This window comes from Manacus candei, unplaced genomic scaffold, assembly GCF_025592945.1.
Source record: "Manacus candei isolate 608988 ecotype Guabito, Panama unplaced genomic scaffold, ASM2559294v1 h1tg000041l, whole genome shotgun sequence".
NCBI classification, from domain to species: Eukaryota; Metazoa; Chordata; class Aves; order Passeriformes; family Pipridae; genus Manacus; species Manacus candei.
In genome coordinates this window covers 4,180,262-4,200,038 of record NW_026138089.1, presented here as the reverse complement: position 1 = coordinate 4,200,038, position 19,777 = coordinate 4,180,262, and the positions used below count along the sequence as shown (strand labels likewise).

The 19,777-nt window shown below is 41.3% G+C and overlaps 1 protein-coding gene and 1 long non-coding RNA gene across 4 annotated transcripts in view; one reads left to right on the top strand and one right to left on the bottom strand.

Moving 5' to 3' along the window:
- The first annotated feature begins 98 nt into the window (after positions 1 to 98).
- Positions 99 to 6,204, top strand: LOC127474315 (uncharacterized). Of its 2 annotated transcripts, XR_007905804.1 has the most exons (4): positions 99 to 526; positions 4,120 to 5,658; positions 5,956 to 6,022; positions 6,159 to 6,204. It is a non-coding gene; the product is annotated as an uncharacterized LOC127474315 (long non-coding RNA). The 2 variants fall into 2 exon arrangements; XR_007905803.1 differs by lacking the exons at positions 5,956 to 6,022; positions 6,159 to 6,204 and having other exon boundaries at positions 4,120 to 5,728.
- Positions 6,205 to 16,294: 10,090 nt separating this feature from the next.
- The window catches only part of SMPX (small muscle protein X-linked), a 41,246-nt gene continuing 37,763 nt past the window's right edge, over positions 16,295 to 19,777 (bottom strand). For both annotated transcript variants that reach the window (XM_051794901.1, XM_051794900.1), the window contains one exon: positions 16,295 to 17,367. The gene's annotated coding sequence lies outside the window, so the exon portion shown is untranslated. The remainder of the gene's footprint in view (positions 17,368 to 19,777) is intronic.

The following is a 19,777-nucleotide window of genomic DNA, read 5'->3' as shown; positions in this document are numbered from 1 at the left end:
CAAGGGTAACACATTCGCACAAAGTGGTGACAAAAATAGATTGCCCCAGTTCAGCCATAATAAACCAAAATCTGTTTATAGAGGAGGCTTTGCATAATTGTGCTCTCAGTTAACAGCTGGGAACAAACCCGGAACCCCCAGGGATGGACTGGAGCTGTCTCACTCAGCTTTCTCACTTTCAGTTTGTCCCAATTAGAAACACTTACACAAGGATTATCCCTGATTTTCACCTGGGTACTTCAGGGTCTAATTTCTACCAGGAATAGCAGCTCTGGGCAGGCTACACATTCTGACCTCTTAAAGCTTGCTTTTATTTTTTCTTTTTTTCCTCTGCATAACTCTGAGTGCAGATGTTCAGGAATCTCCTCCTGACACCTTTCTTTCCAAATCAAACACCCTCAGGACTTGCAAACTTTGCCAGGGTTGATAAATGCCAGATAAGTTATCTGCATCGTAAGCCAGCAGACTTGGGGGAAAAAGAGGATCCCACAGGACTGAAAAATACCATCGTTTGCTCAAGCTCAAGGTAAAACCTTTTTACTGTATTTGCTTATATTTCTTTATGTGGTGTCATGAAATTCTTGCTTACCCCTGTAATCAAGGGGTGTTTCAGAGCTGACTGGATCCTAATGTGGATCATGCATGCTGTATGACTGTTCTAGTGAGCTTGAACTGTCTTGCTAAGCAGACTGATATTTGCACATGATCTGCTCTGTTTGTCAGGAATGACTACAAAAACATTGTTCTTCATTGCTGTATAGCTCTGAAAATTGATTTCCTGCTTGAATCTACTTTCTATAATGACATTATAGACCATAAATGGGGATTTTGTTAAAAGATCTTCCCCTTTGCTAGCAAAATGACATGTACGGGCAGTAGTAATAAAGGAGAAAATGGATGCTTGTTTCTTTTTCCCAGTGGTTTTGCCTATGTCCAAGTTGGGATGATGCTAAGATATTTCAGATGTTAGCAAAGCTGTGCAAACAAGCTTATGTTTGACGCTTTCCTGTTTGGGAGGTAGAGACCAGAGACCAGGTACCTCTGTCACCCCTGAGCAGTCATATGTCCTCTGATGAGGGACCAGGCCTTAAATGCTCCCATTCCTAGAGATATTGCTTTCCACAGTTTAACCCCATAAGGTACTAGATTTCAATAACACGAGGTGCAGATAAACCTCTGCTGTTTTCAAACAGCAGGCAGCTGCTGTGCCATCGCAGTTTCCCTGGGAGCCTGGAGGTGAGGCAGGGGAACACAGGGGCTGCACCCACAGCACAGGCTGTTGGAGGAGTGTTTCAGCAGCAGTTCTGGCATACACATCTCCTGGTATCACCTCCTCCTCACCAACAGACTTTATCCTCTATCAGCCCTTCACTTGTGCTGCCACGACTGCTCTGAGGTGGAAGGCTGGGAGGTGACACAGCCAGGAAGTGAGGCACAAAGAGGAATGAGGAAAATCCAAAAATAGAACAGCAGAGAGGTCTCTGTGGCCCAGGTCAGGCCCTCAGCCTCCCTCACTGTGTGACCTCCCAAGCAGATGTAGTGCCCCAACCCACAATGCAGCAGAGGTGACCCACTGTCTGAGCAGTTGGCTGGGGACCCACCAAAGGGAGAGACCCTTGCCACAGGACACCCATCTGATGCACAGAAACCAGGCTGGTCTACTCTTGAGCAATGTCCAACAGCTCGCCAGAGGTGCTAGAGCGTGTATGCTGGTATTGCAAGGTAGCTGGGACTGAGTACACGTAATTAAATCCTGCTTCCCCTAGGTCCAGGTGTACCAGAAAGAAGTCAGAAGTATGGCTTGGCCAACTGAGGGTATTGCCAGCAGCAGCCAGTATTAACTCCCCCACCAAGTGATGCACTCCCAGGCAATGTGCCTTTTCCTCTCCCTCAGCAAGGCCAGGCCAGGCATTGATCAACCTTACACTGACTTTGTTGGCACTTGTGAGGTGCCAGCACAGCTCCAACTGCAAGCTCTGTCACTTCAGTGAGGCCAAGCGATGCTCAATCTGAACGTCCCTTCCTGTCCCCAGAGTGATGCTGTGTTAACCAAACCTGTCGTGCACCACTTGCTTTCCAAATGAATTCCATACATGGGCTGCCATTTATACAGGTCAGTTGCCAGCACTGATTTCACTGAACTGATTTAATACCAATGCCGGATAAGCAGGTCCTATAATTGTATGCAGATTTGTTGTGCTATTCCCTCTCAGACCTGCTTCATCTTCATGGGAAGCTGGCTAATAGGAGTAGTGAGAATCATGATCCTTATGAAGCTGTTTATTTATCTGGAGATTTTTTTTTCTTTGGCTTATAATTGAAATAAAGCCACATCCTTTCCAGTCCCCTGCTCTAGAATGACAAAAAAAAAGATTATCATTATCAAAATGAGTTTTCTCCCTGCTCCATTTTTAGGCAGTGAGCCTTGTCTAACTAGGGAGCCTGCTCAGCCAAGACCCTCCTTTGTCAACAGACAAATTATCTTCAGGCAGCAGCTCAGCTCTTCAGCACCTTTGGAGGAATATTTAATGTCCATTAGTAAGAGAGCAGACAGTGACTAAACAGCTAACTTATGGATCTCAGCAAGAGATCTAGCATAAGGTGGGATGCAGTCAAACCATGTTCTTATTCTCCTCAGCTGCAATTTGGAAGATCAGATCTAATGTTTGACTCATTAGATGGTGCTTAAAATTAGGAAAATATTAGTGTTTCAATGATGTTGATTTGTTGGGAATAGATAATATATTTTTAATCATGTGTATCATTTAGACTTTAGATTTAGACTTCAGGCTTTCAGTATATTTTCTGTTCAAGTCATTGCTCTACTGCAGTAGGCAGTCTGCAAAAAAAAAGAATATTTAGAGGTGTGCTGTGGAAAATGTTGTCTTCCATGTTTGCAGTTATTTTTTTCTTATACGAAGCTGAAAAATGGCCCAAATTGCAATGATGTGTTCAGTTTAATATTGCAAGTAGGCCATCAGTTAATAAACAATTCAGCTACTATTGTAAATTTCCCAACATTTTTTTTAAGAGTAAAATTATAAAAGGAGTTGTACAAGTAAAATTAGACTCATTAGTAATAAGTGGCTTACTGTAAAATATTCATTACAAAAATCCACAGAGGATGATTTCTAAGCTACATTTTGTTCCAAAAGAAATTAGTGGAGTCTGGAGGACAAGAGAATAAATGCTTAGGATGCTCCATAATGTACCGCATGAACAAATATAGCAAAAGTGAGACAAATGATGAATGTAATAGGGATGATGTAGCATACAGGTTTTCTAGAAACTACCAATCAGAAAGATCGTATTGATTTAAATTGTCTTGGAAAAATCTTTGGACTAGAGTCTGTTCTTCATCCTTGAATAATCATTCACAATAGTATTTGGGTCAGCCCATCTATTTAAAGCAAAGGATGTTTAGCTGAGGAAAGCAGTCCTTAAGAGCAAAACAGTAAGAGGGAGGAATTTTCTTGCAGCTAAACGCAGTATCTGGTGAGATCATGTCTGTTTATAAAAGCAAAAGAAAGTTAGCAGCTTGGACGAGGTGGGTTTAGGCCGTGGGGTTTCCATTTTGGCAGAGGGAGGCTGGGGATGCATGTGGCTTTAAGCACTGTCTGAGTGGTGCCCACCAGGACACTGTCCCTGTGAGCTGAGGGAGCAGGAAATCAGCGTGAGGCAGTGCACCCACCAACCCACCAGACAAGTCTGCAAACCCTCAACACACTGTATCCATCCATGTGCCACCTCAGAGGAGTCTGTGTGTGGGGACACTGCTGGCAACAAGAGCTTTATCTGAGTGCAAGCCTCCATCTGCCACTGGGTAGAAGAGAGGTTTAGCGTGAGCAGGAGTCAGAGCAGGGATCCCAGCCAAAGCCTGCTGCAAGACCACATCTGCTAAGCCATGGCTGCATGGCAGTTTTCTGTGATTCAGTGGAAAAGAGGAATAAAGGAGGAAATACGATTGGCACACCTGGGTTGGAGGTGGCCATGTCCCAGCTGGGTTATTCTAGCACTAACTACACCTGTGCGAGAAAGTGTCCTGTGTCAAACTGTGAAACATGAAATAAGACTTCCAATCGGCCGGTGCCTCATTTGCTTCCTCTTCCTTTTTTTCAGGTTTCCTTTCATCTGCCTCCCATGAAGACAGATGTTACAGCTTCCATTGTCCTCTCAATGGATTAGACATGAGCTTCCCTGGTGAACAAAAAACAAGTTGGAAAAGTTTTTAACTTGGATTCCTGTTTCAGAGCAACTGCAGTGGGATGAGTCAGGCACTGTAGCTGCAGGATAATGAAGGAGAATGTGTATTTTAATGAGCCCATTTCAGAGCAGATGTACTAATGGCCTTCACAGCACTTCACAGCTGAGGATGGAAGGCTGCTTGGGGTTCGCCTGCTCCTGTGATGGCCAGGTGGCACCAGAGATGCTCTACATTGAGCCCTGGCATTCCCTTGCTGGGCAGCCAGTGCTGCCTGTGCTGCTGGTGGGGCAGAGAGGGACCTGCAGCCCCTGCCCAGGAGTGCCTTCACTCTGCATCCAGCTCAGGGGCACCCACAGCCACCTGTGGCTGCTGCCTTTGCTCAGCAAAGACATGTGCAGCCCTAACTGAAGTGGCTCTGCTCATGGGTCACTTCTGCATGCATAGAAGCCCTCCTGCTACAAAAGCAAGATTTCTGACCCCCATGCAACACTCCTGCCTCCCAAAGACTTTGAGGCTGGTTGAACTGAATTTCCAAACTTTATTTGCTTAAGTACATGTAGTGGCAACAGCTGCAGCTTCAGGCTGTATGACCACTAATGGCAGGAGGGCTGGGCTTTCACTTTTTGTCTGCAGTTGGATACACCCACTCACAGCAGCTCCCAGCTCTGTCCCCACTGCAGGTAACCTAGTCCACTGTGACGTGTTTTCTGTGGTGATGCATGCTTCCAGTACAAAACCACTATAACTGGGATACACACCTCAGGTCTAAGAAAATTATAAGGAAATGGGGGCTGGGTCCCCATGGTTCGATGGTCTTTTAATGCATTTCCTTGTAACTAGAATGAGGATTCGTTTTTATGGGGTACAGAGAGGTGAGGAACAACAGGTGCTCTGGGACCACAGAGGAGAAAACACAAATTTTTCTCTATTGGGACACTATATAGCTGCAGACTGATGAGATCTCTCTGAAATCAAGGTGGTTTACACATAAGCTGGTTAGGATTCAGCTCTACCATCCTCTGCAATTCTGTAATTCACATTCAAGCAAATGCTCTCTAAGACATAGACTGTTGGTTAGCAAAGTAAAGGTTACAGTGTAATTAGCTGCTGTTAGCACTGTTACTCTTTGAGACGATGACAGCCTGATGTCGGCACTCAGCTGATCACTAAAAGTGTTCCTAGAGTCTGTATACTATGTCATCGTCATTGTCATCATTGTTAGCAGCAGCACCATGTTACCTAATGACTTGGACTCAGTCCTGCCATGATCTGTAACTCTCAGGCTTATCCTTGGGACTGAAAGGATTCCATCTGCACCTGCTGGTCCTTCTTCATTTGCTCACAGGCTCTCAGGTTTGAGAGTGGGAGAGCACTCAGGGCCTAGCACTGAGTGAAGTGCAGCTGGAATGAGTTGGCATGTGCTGAAGGATAAAGGATGGATGACAAAGCACCAGGTTTGTAGAGGGCTTTTTTTTCTTTATGACTTCTGACTGAATAAAACCATGCTGGAGTGCGTCAAAGGCATTGATGGGATGTGTTTTATTCGTTCTAATCTTCACGAATTACTAAATGGTGCGTGACTAGCAATCATTTGTCAGGCTGATCTCAGAACCAGACCATATGGCAGAAGGTACTCGTGGCCTTGCTCACCAAATAGGAAGAGAGACATCTCCCTGAACATCAGATATAGTCTTTAAATTCCACTCCTGAAAGAAATTTCTGGGCTGTATATGCCAGGTTTTCTTCTCCAGGCCAGTCTTAGCAGACCCTGGCTTCAGTCATCTCCCCTCTTTCCCTGGTGATCTGGATGCAAACTGGGTATGTATAGAAGCTGTGGATAGCAGAGAGCCAAACCTTTTACCTCCAGGGCACTCTCCAAGAGCTAATGTACTCATTTTTATTCCTTTTTAGAGTTCTTATGCCAGCAATAACACAAATATTTACTTCCTCACAGAAGTGCAAAAGTCTGCCTGCCCAGAAAAAGTCATGCACAAACCAGCTTGAAAGATGTAGAGATACTGACTTCTGTATTCAGCAAGTTTATTTTGGTCTCATCTGTCTAAGATAAGGATTGACATAAGTGACTCTCGAAGGAAGTGATTATGCCCTGAGCCCTGGCAGTGTGCACCTGGCATGACAGTGCAGCATCATTTTCCTGCTACCATAGCAGAGTTTTCAGGGGCCCTTTGGATTTTGCCTTAAGCAGAGAAGTCATTGTTCTATGTCAGCTCTTCTGTCACACCAAAGAAATTAAATTGTAGACAGGTGAAGAGAAAAGCAAGCAAAGAGGACAAGACAGACTTGAAACATGTGAAACCCTTTGGGAGGTAACATGAAGTGTGAAACGTCTAAGACCAAAACACCTTCCCAATACTGCAAGACTTACCTATCCATTGGTCTTACAGGTGGCCCATCCCTCAAAGGGCACTAAGTCTCAGCAGAACCATGGGACTTGTCTCACATTAGAAGTCAGCAGCCCTTAGATGCACCACTCCAGCCTTGCCGAGGTGCCAAGCAATGCAGTTGGGGCAAGCACACACCCTCCCGAGTAATGCAGGTCAGCCAGAAATGCCCGCTCAGGAGGACTGGTAAAACTCCTACTGCAGTAAAGAGACAGTGGCTATGGGGGTGAGGGTGGGGAATATGCCTCAGCAGGATGCCACGCTTCTTCCGGAAAATCCTGAGTCCTCACAAACACAAAACTAGTACAGTTGCCTCCTCCTCCTCCCCTCAAGGAAGCAGTGCTGATACTGAGGAACCTCCTCTGATCACAACAGTGGTCATGTCAAAGAGAAGGATGCTAATGAGAGCTGAAGTTAAATGAGAGACATGGTTACAATGGTGTAAATTTGATATCCTACCATTGAAAGGGGTAGGAGATTAAAAAAAAAATATTTATGCTTCAAATTCTTTAAAATTACAAGTAATGACATTATTAATATTTTTTGAGGTCATGCAATGACAGCAATACACTAGTTTAGGCCAAAGTTGACACTCTTGAGAGTGTGCAACCATCGCTTCCCACCTTTCAGCCTGTTCTGGTCTTCCTCTTTGCTGAAATATGACCCAACAAGCAAGTTACCACAAAGAAAATTTCCTTAATTTGCACTGTGAAAATGACAACTCTGATCAGAGAAAACTTGATTTTAAAAGGTAAGTAGGTTTATATTTGTAGAGCTGCAGATAATCACTCTGCCTACACCTTTAGCTCACAATAACATATGAATATGCCTATGACCCTGGTTAAAAAAAAAAAAAAGTCAAAATATTAGCTTCAAAACTAGACCCAAGGCACACTTCCAGCCCATCACTACATGGGGAGACACTATGCACTGCTAGTATAGCACTTTACAGCAGCTAAGCCAAAGCTTTTAAAAAGATAGATTGTTTTAAGTAAATTCTCACGTACTTCCCAACATCAGCACTCTAGCATCATTTCTGGGGTTGGAAATTACACTACCTGGAAAGAAAATACTCCAGTTCAGGAGGTACACTGAAGTAGCCATATCCACTCACTTCAGACACACTAGCTTATGTGTAAAATAAAAAGCAATCTGTGCAAACAAACTGCACACCCTGATATTTGTACTACTCCTGACTATGGATAAGATGCTGTAAGTTGAAATTATAAAAAGAAAATGAAAGCAATCACCATATAAATCACCTGTCTGTTTTTCCCCAAGCAGGTTTATTTGCCCTTGACAATATAAAATAGCTATTAGAACTCTGACAGATATTCTGCAGGAAGGTATATTTTGCAATTTTCTTCAAATGAGTTTTGTGATCTAATAAGTATTTTTCAGTTCAAAGTTTAGAGAGTTATATGGAAGCAAAGGCTGGTTTTGATTTTTTTGAAGCCAATAGGAATTTTGTCACTGACTCTGGAAGAAGCAGAAATGCAACTTTCTTAGCATGGAGAAGCTTGGGGAGCTGTTTTACCTTAATTTTTCAGCCTTATATAACAGCTTTCTCTCCTAAAAGCGGGGTATATTCAGCTCCCAATGCTTCTGTGGTAATAAAGGTCATTTTAAAGATCAGACCCTTTACAACTGAGCCCCTTATCTGCTATAGAGGAGAGTCTGGTGAGTTTCTATATGCAGCACATTATTTTTAATATGCTAACTCTTGATGTGTATATATTACATCAGTGGTCTCTATGGGATGAGCAGGCCCTGCTGAGCAAGGATGGGGAAGGGCAGCAAAAATCTCTGCTAGGATGCTCCCATTCTACAGTTTTCACTGGTGCTTTAAGGAGCAGAGTCTTCAGACACCAGTGTTATGTGGCTGCCCACACTGTCACTACTGCTGATTTCACCTGGGTTACTTCAGAAGTGGGATTGTTTCCCACTGTCTCACCTTCTGGAAATGTTTAATTAAATGATAAAAAGATAGAGTTTGGTCTTTTTTTTTTTTTTTTTTTCAGCTAGGCAGGTAGGGCATTCTCCTGACCTTTCTCATATTTTCAGAAAAGAATTCATGGAGAAAATATGCATTTCTAGAGTTTCTGGAATTGCAACATATACCACAACCTCCAGAAAAGAAGTACTACAGAGAACTTAAGTTCTCGTAGGCCATTTGTGTTTTTCCATATATTGAAATTCTCATCTACAAAGACAGACAAGAGAATAAATAGGCATAGCTAAGACATCAGAAGCAAAAGTGTTCAGGGCATTTCCAAAGTCAAAAAGCGCAGTTAGAGGGCAGGGTCCCTTCAGGCAGCTAAACAATCCTAATGGCCATTGCTCCTCACGAGAATGTCCTTCCTGCTTACTAAAATGCAGTGGTTCTGTTATCAAGATGATACCAAACTGTCCGACCTGGCTCAGGACAGTGCTGTGCACAATGGGCACTTTAGAAGCACTCAGAAAGTGCTGGAAACTGCGGTCCCATGAGGCCACTGCTGTCAATCACTGCAGTAAATAAATCTTTTTACTCTTAATTGTTTGGGTTTCTCTTAGAAACAAATATTTACCAGCTTCTGATTTGCACAGTTTTCCAAAGGTCACAAGTGCCATCTGCAAGGGGAGCCAAGCTATTCAACTTTAAACTATTTAACCTTGGCTTCCTGCACAAGCCTACAGCGCCATAAAAGCAGGCATCACTATCTGACTTATGTGTAAGGATGGAGGGGTAAAGTTCTTCTCCACTTGGCCCATTTCAGCATGTTATTTATAAAAGCTTATGTGTTCAGTGATGAATATAGACACCTTCATTCTGCTTATCCTTTTGGAAGGGTTTGATGTGTTGGATGCTAATCACTTTCTTATTTAAAAGGTATAGATGGAGTTAAGAGAAAAGGATTTTCTTTTAATTGTTATTAGTGGTAAAAGTTTGTACTAAGAATAAAAAAGTTTCAGGTTTTCCAAAACTGCTATAGTCCTTCAACATCCCCTACACAACTACACGTACCTGTAGCTGCAGAAAAGCTTCAACTCAGCTACTAGTCTCATCTCAACTTCCTAAGACTAATCAGACAATAAATGCTTTGTCATGATTTCTTATGCCTACCCTTCACTTCATCATGACTGAAATTCCAAATCAGGAGAATTGTTGGGGAAGCTATAATCCAATTTTGTGCCTTGATTATTTTCATCCTCTTTTCATTTGAATGGCATAATTTCTAGTTACACCAATCACCTGCATACTCATCTGTTTGAAGATGAGCTTATGAAGATAGTAAAATGTATGCTGACCTACACTTTCTGCCTGGTGCAGTGGTTTTGGGTTTGACTTTTAAACTTTTAGTCATTTATCCTCTTCCTTTTTTCCCTTGTTTTGATTTTGGTCTGTTCTCCAGTGCAGAAGGTGAAGCTTCACATGACTGGAAACTACTAGTTCTTCTGACTGGGATCCTTTAGCTCTTGCTTGGGTTCAGCAAGAACCAGCTCACTTTCTTTCAAGACTCATTATTTTTGTCATCTGACCTAGAAAAATCACAACAGACCAAGGTCCCCACTTCAGAGCCCCTTTCATGTAGGTCAGTCATGTCCTGCGAAATATAGGGTTTGCTTTCTCACCTCTGGGATGGAAATTGATAGAGTTGGCCTAATTTTCTCATGTGACTGCTCTAGTGAGTGTCGTATGTTTCCTGAATAGATATATACTACATTTATGCAGGTCAATAATAACAACTTTAAATTGAGAAAGAGTTTCTGACAGTAAAGATAACAAAAGGCTAGGATAGGTTGCCTAGGGAGATTGTGAGGTTGCCATCAGTTATGACATCATCATTAAAGTGTGCTGTGAAGAGTATATTCCTTACGAATCTGCCTGGAATTAGGCTTGGAGGCAAGAAGATGAATTAAATGGTGTTTTGAATCTCCCTGAGGGCTGTACTCAAGGATCTTCTGCTCCTAACAAGTATTCAATCACAAAGTCTTCTGAACAAAGTCCTCAGGGCTTGGTGATTCACACAAGTGATTTTCTAAATGGAGGTGCTTTGCTGAAAAACAAAAGCCTTAAACAGGAAAAAGCTTGGGATGCATGGTAGTGTGTGATGCTTTGGAGCCGCCATAATTACTCTGATTGCAAAATTTACTAAGTATGTCAGTAATATGAAAATGTACAGGACTAAGGGCATGCAAAGTGCCTGCGTTAAAGCACTGCCTCTCTTCACAGGAAGAGCCTTTGGAAGGTCATTGCCCAACATCACTGGTGTTTAAAAAGCTGCCGTCCCAGGGATGTCATGACTTGAGCACTTCTGCTGAGATCAATCCATAAAGAATGCATTTTTTTACAACTGACTGGAGTAGTATGGAAATTAACTCTACCATTGCTGATGTCAGAGTTGGTTTTTTCTTTTTTTTTTTTCTCCTCTGCCTGACATAAAGATAAATAAAATGGGTAGCTTTCTATCTGAGATTAAATTAGTAGAGAAGAAATAGTTCTCGTTCTGAATATTAGTAATTTGCTTTTCTGAATGTCACTTTCCTTTGGTTGCTTTTCCTTGAAGAGATGGAGCAAGGTATGTAAAATATCAGTAAGCAAAAAAAAATCAATAAGCAAGACTCTAACAGCAGTCATATTCTTCTGTCTGATTCATCCTGTCCCATACCAAGCCAATAGATGTGCAGGAGGGAGACCCCCTTGAGGAGCTGGAAGCTGCCCTTGGTAAAGGTTTGACAGACACACCAGTGTGACTGCTGGGACACAATGAGCCAAATTCTAGAGGAATAATGCCTCCACATGGATATACATGTGCATTTCCTGAAATAACCATGCCATCCTGCAACGCAAAATCACCTCTTCAATGTGCTGGTTCACTTGCTGCTCAAACAGGACAGAATTATTTCACAGCAGAAGACACAGTCACAATAAAGAAGCCCTCAGAGGGGTGGGACAGTCCTAGATTTGTGGGGAAGGACTAGAAATCCTGGGCTTTTTCCCCATAGGTGTGAGGAGCTCCCTGAAGGACAGCAGGGCAGGAAGCCTTGACCAAGCAGGTTGGATGGGGGCAATCACAGGAGACACCAGGCTGTCAGAGCTTGGGCCCTGATGGAAGTAAGGGGAGGGAAGGAGAGACACCCAGTCCTCTCCCCCTGCCTGCCTGGGGATTAATCAAGCTCCTCTAGAGGTCATGATGTGCTGGGACTCTTTTCCAGTTGGAGGTTGGTGATCCATGAGCTTTATACATGGTGCGAAACAGCACAGCTTCATCTGCATCTGCAGATGACTTGGCCACTGGGTTTTGATCAGGAACGTGACTGATTTCAGCTGCCTTGCTGGACACGTGGCATAGGCAGAGGATGTTCCTCTCCACCCAAGGGCTAGGGAAGAGCCCAGATGTCCCATTTGTATTAGGACTATATGAATTTGATGCCGAATGAATTTTCTCAACTGTGTGTTATTTCCCCAATCTCTGCGAAGCTCTTACCCATTGCACTTACTTGATTGCTCTTATTTTGGTCAGTAGCATTTTATTGGAGAAACAGTCAAAGCAGGGAATTAAGAGGTGGCCTCATTTAGAGGTGATAGTGCCTGAGTCACTGGGATGCCATTCAGGCATGAGGACAGACTGTGAAGGCTTTCGGATCACATGTGCTCATGACATTTAGAAGAGGTGGGTGACCTCATATGAGATTATCTGAGAGACCTAAACTGGCCATAAAAAGTGGCATTGGAGGCCTTCATTTATCCTCACTAACCTTCGGCAATAAAAACAGAGGATGAGCACACGGATGTGCATGCAGGAAGTATGCAAGAAGTGCTAAGAACATTGTGAAAGCCAGATGGCTGGTAAGCCATACCCCAGCTCCAGTGACACATGGCTGTCATGGAAAGAGGGAGGAGGAGGACACTATGTGTTTCACAGGGCAGAGGGCTTTATTTGCTTTTTTGTGTGAGTGCATTTGCTACTTGTCTGTGCAACAAGACATTTAAGGATTTGTGCTCCTTTACTAGTTTCTGTAGGAAAGCACAAATCTGGATATTCTCCAGACCCTCCTAATTCTAGGTACAGCCACCAGACCAGGGCCAGACTTGTCAGCAACTGTGACAGCAACCAGCAACACTGTGAAGTAGAGCCCTATTTATTCAAACCCCACTGCTTCTTCCATCACTCATCCAACATCTCCAAATCAGCACTTCAGCACACACCAGGACTGTTGGTGGGGAGCAAGGAGCAAGATGGTTTTCCTAAGTTCAGTAACAATAAGGATACAAAGGGCCTTAAGGTTTGTCCTCAAGTCTTTGGCCTTCTCTAAGCATTTGTCTGTCATGGTTCAGTCCATCACGTACCTTTCACCAGCCTGCTCGTGTCAGGGCTTGGATTGTCAGTCTCCTTTTAGAAGAGAGATCTGTTATGACCAATTACAACCCCGCAAATGATCAACTAGGAAAGTGTTAAATGAAGATGATGAACCACTGTATTAGATGAAGATTACTCTCAATAGAAACTATTGCAGTACCTGTAAAAAACATTTACTATGGATGCAGCATCTGTAAGAAAGACAAATCTAATTCCAGTTTCACTAAAAATACAGCAAAAGGTTAGATCACTTTTCACAGCATGGCATCCAGACAGAATCAAATTTAATTAGTTACCAGACAAGATTTACCATCCTCCAGTGCTTATGAAACCCACAGTTGGTATCAGGGCCAGAACATTCTCACTTCGCTATTGCACTTGCAGTTAGTCACCAGTCTTCTGTAGGATGTCTTTGAAAACATTCACCTCATAGATTACTGCAAAGTAACATAGTGGGAAGCACAATATATGAATAGGTGTGCTTATTTTATTAGTGGCTTCAGACTGCTTCCGAAGACACAGGAAAACTGGATTTTGCCGGGTTCAACTAACCTTATATCCAACCCTTAGTTTTTTGTCTCTAGAAAACATTTTATCTTGGGACTGCAGTACTTTTTGAGGACTGAAGAGCTGGATTTAGAGGGAGTTTTCTTTCTAGTTATTCATGCACCAGTAGAACTAGGCAGCTCATATACCAAAATCAGGATTTTTTTTGCCAAGCGTATTATTTAATCTGCAAAAACTCAAATTAAATATGCACACATTAGAGAAACTGAAACTTAGTCACAAGGGCAAAAGAAAACTGTTTCAATATTTTGCCCCTGAAGCTAAAGAAAAGATACAGCTCTTTTCCTTGGAAAGCCTTCTGTGATTCTCTTCTCTCAACATCAATTTCTTATAATAAAAACCAGCCAGAATTTCATTACGTCTTCTCATAAATAATTTATTGACTGCACGAAACAAGAGATAAATAAAAGGACCTTCTTTATCACCCTTGTGATTGCACTGAGCACAGTCCTGGTGAGATACCATTGAACTCAATGAACTGTGCCTCCAGACTTTGATTTTGGGTATTCAGATGCATGAACACAGTTGCATGTAGCTGCAGATATTTTACTCATACGGTAAGTAAAGCAATACAGTAGGACCTCACTTTTACTAGTTTGTGGTTTTTTTACTACTTGCTTTTATTACTAGCTTACACCACCAGAGAAAAGGCAGAATTGCCAGTTTAGTTCTATAATTCAAGTTAATGCATAAATCCAAGCCTCCAGAGTTTTAAGGCGACATTATTTGTCTTAGAAATGCAGAAGCAATATAATCTTTTAATTGAAAGTGATTAAACCAGAATAACCAATGGAAATTCATTCAAACTCACTGAAATTTGTAGGTACCAGTAATTTTTATTATACCTTTACCTCTGAGCTAAATGTGTTTGGATTATTTCTGTGCGGATGATCAGAAAAATCATTAGAGTGTGTTTTTGTTCATTGGCAAACAATTAAAAGCCTCTTCCCAAATGTGTTAGGATCTTGCTATCTCATCAGACTAAACCCTTTGCTGTGGGCACCGCATGACAACTATTTCTGTTTTTCTAACAGAACATGTTGCCACCACACAGTTGATCCGTTTCTCTTGATTAAAGAAATCTCTTTTTTGGCATTAGCACAAAAAGAACCCACAACTGGGTGTGTTATATGCACACACCTTATGTTCACAGTGCTTGATGACACAGGGACAGTACTGTCCCTTTGATTTACTGTGACATCAGCACCATATGGAGACCAGAGCACAGGGGTGATGGTGAAATCCAGCTTTATTTCATGGGTTCCCCATTAAGCAGGTTAGGGGTTATGGGATGGAGGGGAGTTTCTCTCTCTCTGGTTCAGTTGTGATAACTATTTATTTTGATACAACCATTCACCGGGCTCCACTGTCTGGGGGTGGTCATGTATCATCTCATTATTGAGGTGTTAGTACACACCTGTCAGTGAGTTTGGCTCAAACTGATAAAAGTTGCCATGTAACCACATGAAATATGCATGATTTTAGCATAATCTGATGTTATATGTTTCTGTGCTCATGCTTCATTGTAAGACCTCAATCCTTCCCTAAATGTGTGCCAAAATCTAACATCTGGGAGACAGAATTTCCCATGCTAGAAGTAATATGCAGAGTTACTTGGGCCATCTTTTGTTGGTCTGTGTATGCCCTACAGTCAGACCCTTTAATAAGGCTTAAATAAAAAATAACATCACTATCACATGATGGTTCAGACCAGTTGTAAACAATTTGCTAGCTGAGACACAAAGAGCCCTCATAGCCTCCATTTTCTCTAGTACTTAATTGCTAATTTCTTGTTTTATTAAGGATTTCTTATAGTCCTAATATCTAACTCAGGGTTCTCACTGATTTCCACTCCCCATTAGCTGTCAGCTTCAAGAGAGTCTAAAATTATTTTATATTTTGAATTTTCATTTAAAACAAAGACGAAGTTCAGAAAAAATATTCTTTGTCTCTGCCTGGTCCCTCCCCAGTATTAAAATGTTTCAGTGGCCCCTGGTGGTGCCTCTCCATTTGGGAACAAGAAGTTGAAACCTGGCAAAAGAACACTTCTCTGTCAGGGATGTTTTTTTTTTTCTTTCACCTACACATTCAGATGTGATGACTGGGATGTGTTCCCAGCTCTCCCCATCTCCTGGGATTTACATCATGAAGTTTCCTATCTATGAAAGGAGGGGGGAAATGAGGCTTTACCTTTCAGCTGTTCTCTGAAATGATAATTTTTAAAATGACTAAAGAATAATAAAAGCTGAGGCCTTGACTCATGCTTTTGGATAAAGGGATTGTGTGTTTTCTCCTTTTTATCATTTCCATGCTGGCAGGACCAATGTGGTTCAATATCAGTGACTGATAATGCAGTGTTGGGGGAAGTTGTTAGTTTTTGATTGAATAATTAATTGAATAAATAATTGAATGTTAATCTTATTGGTATATAAATGAAAGATGCTCCTGATGCATTCCATCTCTTCACACTTCCATTTCAACCTGTCTTTCAGGGATGTTCACCTCCAAGGAATGCATTAAGGGAAATCAACCATGAGCACATAACGATGAAGTAGGAGAGTAACCAGTGTTGGTATTGCATATTCAAAGTAAAAAAAATACAAGAATGTCCTTTTAATTGAGCTGCAATGAGTAGAACTCCTCTCTAATTTCCTGTACAAAAGATTGAAAATATGTGAAAACTTAAAATTCAAAAATATTATCCGTTTGCTTTTGTGTTACTGATGAGGCAACAAAACTTAAATTGATGCCGTAAGTAACATTCACCTTGAAATCTGTTTTCTAACCAGAATGATTATCTTTATTTTATTTGAATAAACAAGAGCCAGGCAGAGAGTTTCAGAGCATGTAGAATAGTTTCAATCAACATTAGAAGAATATTATTAAAAACCAGCTCCTTATATCCCTTTGCAGCAAATAACATGAGAGACCAAGGAGACACAGTGTATTAAATTTCTCTAACAATAAGATCTTATTTCCAAAAATAGAATATGCATTGAACAGTCTTTTTTTATTTACAGTCCATATAAAACAAGAGTCAAGGATTAATTATTCTATGTAAGAATTGCTGTGATAACACATGAATATTCCAGTGTCCTCTTTGTATTTGGGCTTTTCAAGATAATGATCCTTCAACCTATATTCATGAGCATATTCCATCAAAGCTAGATGACTTGTTTATTTGAATAAATGTTGCAGGTTTTCTCTCAGCTAACTCCATCTTGTATTTTCATTGTATAAAGTAAAGGTGATGCGTAAGTATCAGAACATCAGTGCATTTTAGATTCTCAAGAAAAAGAAACACTTTGGCTCTACAACAAAAAAAAGAATTTTGCTAAACTCACCAGAAAGACCATCCCTTTTAATATTTTCATTTCCTTTATTACACATGATACATGATTCCTCTTCTATAACCAGGAGTACACAACAGGAAATGAGATGTTACACTCCTCAGTCATTCTGCATTTTGTCAAATAATTTTAAAACTCTGTCCACATTGACATTTTTCAAAAAGAAAGAAACCAAATTAATTGCAAATAGTATTATATTTCTAGAAAGTATTTATTCTACTTTTGTTACAACTTCAAGTTACACTATTCCCTGTTCTCAGGTCAAAATCATTCCTGTACATATACACATTCATTGCTAGTTGCTGTGGTCTGTTTTATTTCAGCAGTACTTTCCTATGTTAAACAAAATGGACAACAAGAAAGTGTTGATATAAATGTACAAAGAGGATGCTTCCTATGGGATACTGAACAGTTAGGAAGTTCATAGTCTTCATACAAATATATAAAAAATTTCAAATTATTTCCGTTCCTTGGAATCCATTCGATTTCACTTGTCAGACCTGTGTGACAAACACAAAACCAGAAATTAATCATTATCCAAGCATTCACGTGTATTTTCAGACCATGCAGAAAAGCACCTGTAAGTTGTGAAGGGGAGTACACTCCCCATACCTGCAATTTTGCTCTCGTTGACTGTACTTGTTTACAACCAAGCTCAGGGAATACAAATCTTTGTGATCCAATAGATTTTTCCACCTACTCTCCAAATCTGATGAAACTTCATCACTCTGTTAAGAGCTCAGGCCTTTAAAGCATCAATTTATAAAAATCAAAATTTTACCTGTAAATTCTCTTCACTGATAAGCATATATGTATATGGGAGGTTTTTTAACTGCTTTGGTTATCCTCTTCTCTTGCCTTCTCTTTCTGCCCATTTGAGTCCTTATTGGTAAGTAAGGCTCAGTCTTTGTCTACTGTCCAAACTGAACAGTCTTGGGGGTTTTCAGTCTCTCTTCTTTTGGTAGTTTATATGTTCCTGTAATTACTTTTGTCCCAGCTCCATTCCTCCCCTATTTCTACTTTAATTCTCATGACCGAACTGCACTGAGGACAGTATTCTAGACATAGTAGCAAAGTATTTTATGTGTCGTTTGCATAAATACCACTAGAGTTACTGTATTTATTTATTTAAAGCAAGGTTGAGGGCAGGATGGGGGGACTGCTTAGCTGCTGTCTGGGGAATGATCAGCAATCTCCTTTGACCTATCTACAGTGACTCTTTCCTGCATAGTCACAGCTAATCTGAAGCCAAGAATAGGGCCTATATCTGTTCTCTTTGAAGTTAAGAGATACCAGTGGTTGCTGTCGATATTGGTGGTTCCAGACAGTGCAATATTGAGTAAAATAGGTTTTGCAATTAACTTTCAAAAGGTCAGCATATATGTTTAATCAGCTAAGATGTAAGTATTTGAGGTGGAGGAATATCTCTATTTTTGGTAAATTTTATTGAACTCATGAACTTTTAACATATGCTTAGAAAATAGAGGAAAAAGTCACAGGACAGAGAAAAAAATGACAAAATTCTATATCTCGTGATGTGTTACATAAAGTGAGCTTTTGTTGTGCTCCTGAATATGTGTAGGCTCTGCACATCTGAACAAATGCTGGAGGGACATTCAGAAGGCTGAGATTTCTTAGTTTTCAGAAGAAACACTTCCTTGGAGAAGAGAGGTGCTATTAACAGAAACCTTGCATTACTTACACTGACTGCTTGAATGTGTTGTCAACTTTTGAATAAAGAAGTCAAAAGTTAATTAACTTGTCCTGAAAAAAAGTGAAGGGGTGTCATTGTCTGCAGTGAAGAAGTCATAAAACCCCATGTAGAGCTACTAGCACACTCTGTGGGCATTGGCAATCAAACAATGTGGTTGTCTCATAGCCAGATTCAGTAAGGCAGTGCACTCTTCTGTTTCAGCTGAAATTTCCTTCCAATCAGGTAATCCTAGGTAACAAAATCCAACTTTAAGGCTGTGTTTGATGGCTCCCTGGGATATGCATGCACGTGTAATCCTGTCCTATGTAATTACTGCCTGCCTACACACATCCTCCAAGTGCTTCAGCATTCAGGATTATTCTCCTTTCTCTTTCAAACTGTTCTGTGCCTGTTCCTGAATAAAACAGGGCGGCTGTTTTCAAGTGGTGTGTGGATAAAACATTGTTGGCTATAATTGAACTCAAGTGCTCAAGCCTGGGATTGGGAGAAAGAGTGTTCAGGGCACAGCAGGCTCATCTGAGCACAGTGGGGTCCTTGTTGTCACAAGTGTTTTCTGATCCTTCTGCTGAAATAGGCCACTGGTAGTTTCTGCCTCCAAATACATTGTGGGCAGTTTTGTGTCATGATGGGCAGCTGTAATTTCGCATTCTGGTTTTTAGGATTACATGATTTATTTTTTTTTTATACCTTTCTAAAAGATTCAGCATTTTAGATGGTAAGGCTGTGTTTTCTGCTGACGTCCTCCTGGATAAGGCATCTGCCCTGCAGGGGAGCTCCATGCTTATCTTCTCCAAGCAGTTTAGCCTTTCCTTATTTCCTGAGTTCCTAATGCCAACTGTCCTGTGCTGTGCACATCAAGCCCCCAAGGATCTCAGTAATGCAAAGAAGAGTACAAAGCCCTTGGGTAGAAAGAAGATAGAGACAGACTTTGCTCACTGGTGCCCAGTGACAGGGCAGGAGACAACAGGCACAAAGTGAAATACAGGGAATTTCATCTAAATAGTAAACAAAACTTTTTTTACCATCAGAGTGGTCAAACACTGGCACAGGTTGCCCAGAAATGTTGTGGAGACTGCACCCTTAGAGATATTAAAAACCCAACTGGACATGGCTCTGAGTAAAGACTCTGTCCTGAGCAGGGAGTTGGACGGAATGGTCTCCAGAGGTTCTCTCAAGGCTCAGGCAGTCTGTAAGTC